The sequence below is a fragment of the Dromiciops gliroides genome, chromosome 6, assembly GCF_019393635.1.
Source record: "Dromiciops gliroides isolate mDroGli1 chromosome 6, mDroGli1.pri, whole genome shotgun sequence".
In the NCBI taxonomy this organism is placed as follows: Eukaryota; Metazoa; Chordata; class Mammalia; order Microbiotheria; family Microbiotheriidae; genus Dromiciops; species Dromiciops gliroides.
In genome coordinates this window covers 225,236,302-225,243,738 of record NC_057866.1, presented here as the reverse complement: position 1 = coordinate 225,243,738, position 7,437 = coordinate 225,236,302, and positions in this window count along the sequence as shown.

Here is a 7,437-nt window from a genome sequence, read left to right as displayed (position 1 = left end):
ATAGGATTTGAATTTGATTCTTCCTGACTCCAAGACTATATCTACTGTTCCACATAGAATTACTTCAATTCTCATACCCTACATGTCCATAATCATTCCCTAAATTGGCCCTCTATAGTTTTTCTTGTGCTATTCCTTATACTTCTCAGATCCAACTTTCTTTGAGTGATTCTTCTTTCAATTCTGCCTATTTCAGGTACAAATATCACCTCCCCCATGAAGTGATTCCTTCCCTCTAATTAGATATAGTGTCTCCTTCCTCTTGTAACAATTGGAATGATGCCACCTGCCGGAGACTTACTGTAGGAGGGTACCCATGAAGCGAAGGTCTTTGAGGGCAAGACCAGGAGTCTTTTTTTTTTTGGCGTCAGGAAGTGATGCAGGCTAGTGAGAGGAGGAAGGAAGAGACTGGCGCTCGGTCTCACTCTCTTTCTTGAGGACGCTGGTGGAGAGGGGAGCTAGAAATGCGCTCTCCCTTTAATAGATAGGAATCTAGGCCTTTCTCTCTCTCTTTACCAAATTCTTATTCTCCTTAATAAATGCTTAAAAGTCTAACTCTTGCTAAAGCTTATAATTTATTGGCGACCACTCATTAGATATTTTAGACAGTTTAGCTAGAATTTTAGCCCTTATCACTCTGAATGTGGGCCTTGTTTTATAGCTCTTTTATTTCACTTAAATTATTATAATTCATAGACATGTTTTCTTTTCTTTTTTGACTTGTGCATTAATTGGATTTAAGTGAAGCAGAGTTGCACAAAGTTGTTAGCCTCACTCTCTCTTTTAGCATCATCACAGTCTAGTGACAGGATAGAATCAAGATGACTGGTGATGTTTCTGGATGCAGTGGGTGACTTTAGCATCTTCAGTATATAAACAAGGTCTAAGCTCTCCAAAGCACCTGCTTCTGCTGCCTTCATGGCCATTGGAACAAATTGTTTTCATCTGCTCATTCCACCAGGGGAAGTCTTCACATACTTGGGGTAGACATCCGCCTAACTCACTGATGGGTATGAGACTCCTCCATTACCCCCAACCTGGTTTAGCCCAGCTGCTGAAATGGTTTACCAGGGTATGAGTGCTGCATGTTCTAGAGCTTCTTGGAGACACAGGTGAGAGTTGGGTGCATCAGGGAGGCACCAAAGGTGGAAAGCAACCCTGAAAAGGGCTTGGCAGTCCTCACACCAGAGGTACTAGGCTTCCCCGAACAAATCTTACACCTCAGACATGTCCTACCTTCTTTAGTATATTGGAAGCTCTATAAAGGCAGCAATTCCTCCTTATTCTTCATTATAGTCTTTATGCTGTCTGTTTCTTTTACACAGATGACATATGTAAAGTCTTTGGTAAACCTTAAAACACTAGTTAAATTGTCAAGTATTTACAGAATCAAATGCATTTCTATTCTTAAGTTGATATTTATACATATTGCTTACAAATTTGCTTTTGCTAGGTCCAATACTAGGTGATAGTGAGTATTGGAATTTACTTCCAGAGTTAGACAAGGTGAATATCCTTGTATAATAAATATATATGTTATAGAATAGACTGCTTATATATTTTATATAATTATATATTATGTATATGATGTACCTAGGATATAATTATATAATTAATATGATATAGTATTCTACTTTTATATTTACAATATGTATATGATTGATATAATATACTACTTATATATTATATATAATAGTACGTGTATAGTGCTTAATACATTCCCTGATACATAGTAGGAACTTAATAAATGTTTAATTGAAATGGTGTCAACAACTGTATATACTTTTACATATGCATGTACATATACATATTTTATTCAGTTGTTTCAGTCACATTTGACTTTTTTCTCGGAAAAGATACTGTGAAGTGATTTGCATTTTCCTTCTCCAGCACACACACACACACACACACACACACACACACACACACACACACGTACATAAATACCTAGGTAAAAAAAAAAATAACGTCTTGACTTCCACTCACTGCTAGCTCTGGTTCTCATGTCTTCTGACTTCAATCCTTATTGTTGATTAATTCCTCACAAATGTTGTCAAATTTTATCCAGAGGCTGCAAGGAGGTTTTCTTAGGGCTGGAGAGAGGTAGAGGAATCAGCTTTTGAGAACCCATGTTTTATGATTCTATTAATCATTCTTGTCCATTGAAATGATCAAGGATAACTGAATAGAGGATGAGCTTCCCTTCACTACTCCACAAAATGTGATTCTTTCCCATTCCCTTCTTTCTTTCTTTCTTTCTTTCTTTCTTTCTTTCTTTCTTTCTTTCTTTCTTTCTTTCTTTCTTTCTTTCTTTCTTTCTTTCTTTCTTTCTTTCTTTCTTGGCAGGGCAATGGGGGTTAAGTGACTTGCCCAGGGTCACACAGCTAGTAAGTGTCAAGTGTCTGAGGCCAGATTTGAAATCAGGTACTCCTGAATCCAGGGCCAGTGCTTTATCCACTGTCCCTTCTAATGGACGCCGTGTCTCCCTCAGTTATTTATTTTATTTACATGTTTCCCTTGGATTCTTCCCCTCCTTTTTATTTTATAGTAGACAGTGGTGATTGTTTAATAGGAAACTGAATGCAATAATCCTGACATTTCCACATTTCTTTGCTCTTAAAGGCATGGCTTACAAAGCATAATGCTTGTAACTCTTCCTCTTTGAGTGGCTAGCTTATTATTTCAGTGTCAGCAATAATGTATTTTGCAACGGCTTTGATGCTGTAAGTTGCTAAGTGCCCATAATATTGTCTAGACACTGGTGGAGTTTAAACTGTGTGAAGCACCATTTAGATCTCAGCTGTCACTTTGGGCATGCAAAGAGGGCTTTGGCAGAGTTGAAGGTAGACTTCCAGGAATATTACTATTGTACTTCAATTGTCCCTTGAAAAAAGAACAGAGTGGCAAACAGTTAGGACCGAAGATAGATAAGCTGTTTTGCTGGCATCTAAAGTGCACCTATGAAGAACAGAAGGTTTAGTGACTTTTTGTTTTTTCTTAAAGTTTTGTGAAAAACTAAACCATAGGAGAAGCTCATTGAAGTGGTGGGTTAGACAAAGAACATGACTCATGCTTACCAAGAATAAAAGTGCTGAGTTGTTGATGAGTTTCAGAAATAATTAGTAACATATTGAAATTTGCTGTCAGTTGTTAACCATTTTCATCTGGTTCTTTGCTGTGCATGGTAGGAAACTTGATAATGAAAGCTCATGTCATATTTAGGAAGAAAAGATCCAAGGCATGGTTTTTGTCTGGTCAGATCTCATCTGCTTTGTTTCATGTCCCTTCTAGTAATAAAGGTAAGATGCAGGGGAAGAGAAAAAGATACACCATGACGCTTCTCCCTCATTCATATTGCTTCCCCACTCATAACAGATAAGAAGGCAACAAACTGTTATTAAGCACTTAATATGTGCCAGGCACTGGGGATACAAATCCAAGCAAACAAGAAAGAAATTCCATGCCCTGAAGAAGCTTACATTCTAATGGGGGTAGTTAGGAATGTGGCCAAATAGGGGTACTAGAAGCTCTAGAACTGCAGGAACAGTCTTGGTTAGAAAAATAACTAGAGGAAAATATAACAATAGCTTTAAAGTAACATTCATTTAATAAGGGTCACTTTTTTGAAACTTGTACGAGTCAAGTTTGGGACCAATCAAAGTAGATACTAATCCATGACGCAGGTGTCAGAGTGCTTTCTTGAACAGAGTAATTAAATAAGCATTTACCGAATGGGTTGGATTTGATGGAAGTTTTCACCCAAAAGGGGTCCTAGCTAGAAATATAAATGGATGTGGATAGACAAAATCATGAGTGGCACGATCACAAGAGTCTTTTTTGGGGAAGCAATACCTAGCCTTTATTACTTTATAAATGCCTATCCTTTAAGATTGATGTCATGGACACTGTGAGTGACAGAATAAGCTAAAGTTCTAATGTAATGAAAAATCTCATATTTCTCTGGGAATAATTGAAAATTCATGCATTACCTATAATAGTATATCATTCATTCTTAATACTCTCATTTAAAATGCAGTTACAGATTATACAATGTACAGGAATCAATGTTCTTAAAACAGTTTAATTGATTAGTCACATGGCAATCTTAGAAACAGAGATGCAGGGTCAAGGACTACTCTGTTTTAAATCAAACTCCTAGTGTTCTAAGTAGACATTAACAAAAAATTCAAATTTAGCTTTCAAAAAAATTATTTTCTGACTTAAAATTAAAAGTAAATCTCCATCCAAAATTAGAAGGGAGGCAGAAAGCTAGGAAACAATTTTTATAGTCAGTACTTCTGATAAAGGCCTCATTTCTAAAATATATCAGGAATTAAATCAAATTTATAAGAATTAAAGTCATTCCCCAATTGAGAAATGGTCAAAGGATATGAACAGACAGTTTTCTGATGAAGAAATCAAAGCTATCTATTGCCATATATAAAAAATGCTCTAAATCACTATTTATTAGAGAGATGCAAATTAAAACAACAACTCTGAGGTACCACCTGAAACCTATCAGATTGGCTACTATGACAAAAAAGGAAAATAATAAATGTTGGAGAAGCTGTGGAAAAATTGGAACACTAATTCATTGTTGGTGGAGCTGTGAACTGATCTAACCATTCTGGAGAGCAATTTGGAATTATGCCCAAAGGTCTATAAAGCTGTGCATGCCCTTTGACCCAGTAATACCACTATTGGGTCTTTTCCCCAAAGAGATCATAAAAAAGGGAAAAGGACCCACATGTACAAAAATATTTATAGCTGCTCTTTTTTGTGGTGGCAAGAAATTGGAAATTGAGGGGCTGTCAATCAACTGGGGAATGGCTGAATAAGTTGTGGTATATGAATGTAATGGAATTCTATTGTGCTATAAGAAACAATGAGCAGGAGGAGTTCAGAGAAACCCGAAAGGACTTTCATGAACTGATGATGAGCAAGACGAGCAGAACCAGGAGAACATTGTACTTAGTATCAACAACATTGTGTGTTGATCAACTGTGATAGACTTGATTCTTCTCAGCAATACAACAGTACAAGATAATTCCAAAGGACTCATGATGGAAAAGACTCTCCAAAAAAAAAGAACTGTGGAATATGGATGCAGATTGAACCATACTATTTCTTTAGTTTTTTGTGCTGTTGTTTTTCTTTTTTGAGATTTTTCCTTTTTGCTCTGATTCTTCTCTTATAATATGACTAATGCAGAAATATGTTCAATCTTATTATACATATATAACCTATAACAGATTACTTGCTGTCTTGGGGAGGAGGGAGGGAGGGGAGGGAGAAAAATTTGAAACAAGAAATCTTATAAAAACAAATGTTGAAAACTATCTCTGCATGTAACTGGAAAATAATAAAATACTTTTAGAATTTTTATTTTTATTTTTTACTTGGCAACAAACATTTATTTTATTTTCCAGTTACATGTAAGGGTAGTTTTCAACATTCATTTTCATAAGATTTAGAGTTCCAAATTTTTCTTCCTCCCTCCCTCCCTTTCCTCCCCCCTCCACAAGATCACAACCAAGTTATATATGTACAATCCACAAGTGTCCTTTTTATCAGTTCTTTCTATAGGGGTGCATAGTAAGCTTCCTCATTAGTTCCTTGGGATTATCTTGGATCATTGCATTGCTGAGAGTAGTTAAGTCATTCACATTTGCTCATTGAACAATACTGCTCTCACTATGCACAATGTCCTCCCAGCTCTGCTCATTTCACTATACATCAATGTTCATTAGTCTTTTCAGTTTTTTGGGGGATCATCATGTTTGTCATTTCCTGCAGCACAAGACCATTCCACTACAATCATATAGCACAGCTTTTTCCATCATTCCTCAACTGATGGACATTTCCTTAATTCTCAATTCTTAGCCTCCACCAAGAGTTGCTATAAATACTTTTTGTACAATTTTTCCCTTTTCTCTTTTTCATGATTAATATTGTTAACTGTTTCCCTTCCATCCTAATTCCCTTCCCCATGATATTTATTCTATTATCCATGTTCTTTCATCCTATCACTCTTCAAAAGGGATTTGCTTCTGTCTGTCCCCTCCTCCACTCTGCCCTTCCTTCTTTCCTCCCTCTCTCTTTATCCCCTTCCCCTCCTATTTTCCTGCTGGGTAAGAGAGATTACTCTACCCAGTTGGGTGTGTCTGTTAGTCCCTCCTTGAGGCAGCTCTGATGAGTTTAAGGTCTTTGAGCCTTTTCTGATGAGTGTAAAATTCATTTACTGCCCTGCTCCTTTCCCAACTCTTCCCCCACTCCATAAGCCTTTTTCTGTTTCTTTCATGTAGGATTTCACTGCTACCCTTCCCCCTCCCCCACTGCATTCCCCTCACCCCTAAATTTAACCCTAAGGATGTCATCATGGGGCAGCTAGGTGACACAGTAGACAAAGCACCACCCCTGGACCCAGGGGGATCCCAGCCAAAACCCGGCCTCAGACACAAGACAGTCACCTACTGTATGACCCCAGATATGTCCCCCAACTCCAATTTTTTATAGTCCTCTAGGGTATTGTATTTGAAAGTCAAATTTGCCATTCAGTTAAGGTCTTTTCATCACGAATATCTGAAAGTCTTCTTTTTCGTTAAAATCCCATTTTTTCTGCTGAAAGATTATGATGAGTTTTGCTGGGTAGGTGATTCTTGGTTGTAATCCCATTTCCTTTGCCCTTTGGAATATCATATTCCATGCCCTCCAGTCCTTTAATGTAGAGGCTGCTAGATCTTGTGCTATCCTGACTGGGGCTCCACAGTACTTGAATTCTTTCTTTTTGGCAGCTTGCAATATTTTCTCCTTGACCTGAGAGCTCTGGAATTTGGCTATAATATTCCCAGGAGTTTTCCTTTTGGGATCTCTTTCTGGAAGTGATTGGTGGATTCTTTCAATTTCTATTTTAGCTTCTTCTTCTAGAATTTCAGGGCAATTTTCCCTGAGAATATCTTGGAAGATGATGTCTAGGCTCTTTCCTAGATCATGGTTTTCAGGTAGACCAATAATTTTCAAATTATCTCTCCAGGACCTATTTTCCAGGTCAGCAGTTTTTCCCAGAAGATATTTTACATTGCCCTCTGTTTTTTTAATTCATTTGGATTTGCTTTATTGTGTCTTGGTTTCTCATAAAGTCACTGCCTTCCATTTGTTCAATCCTCATTCTCAGGCAATTATTTTCATCAGAGAGCTTTTGTATCTCCTTTTCCATTTAGCCAATTTGACTTTTCAAGCTTTTGACATTTTTCTCATGGTCTTTACTGCATCTCCCTCATTTCTCTTTCCATTTTTTCCTCTACCTTTCTAACTTTATCTTCAAAGTCCTTTTTGAGCACCTCTATGGCCTGAGACCAATTCATATTTTTCTTGGAAGCTTTAGATATAGGGGCCCTGATGTTGATATCTTCCTCTCTGGGTGCCCCTTGGTCTTCC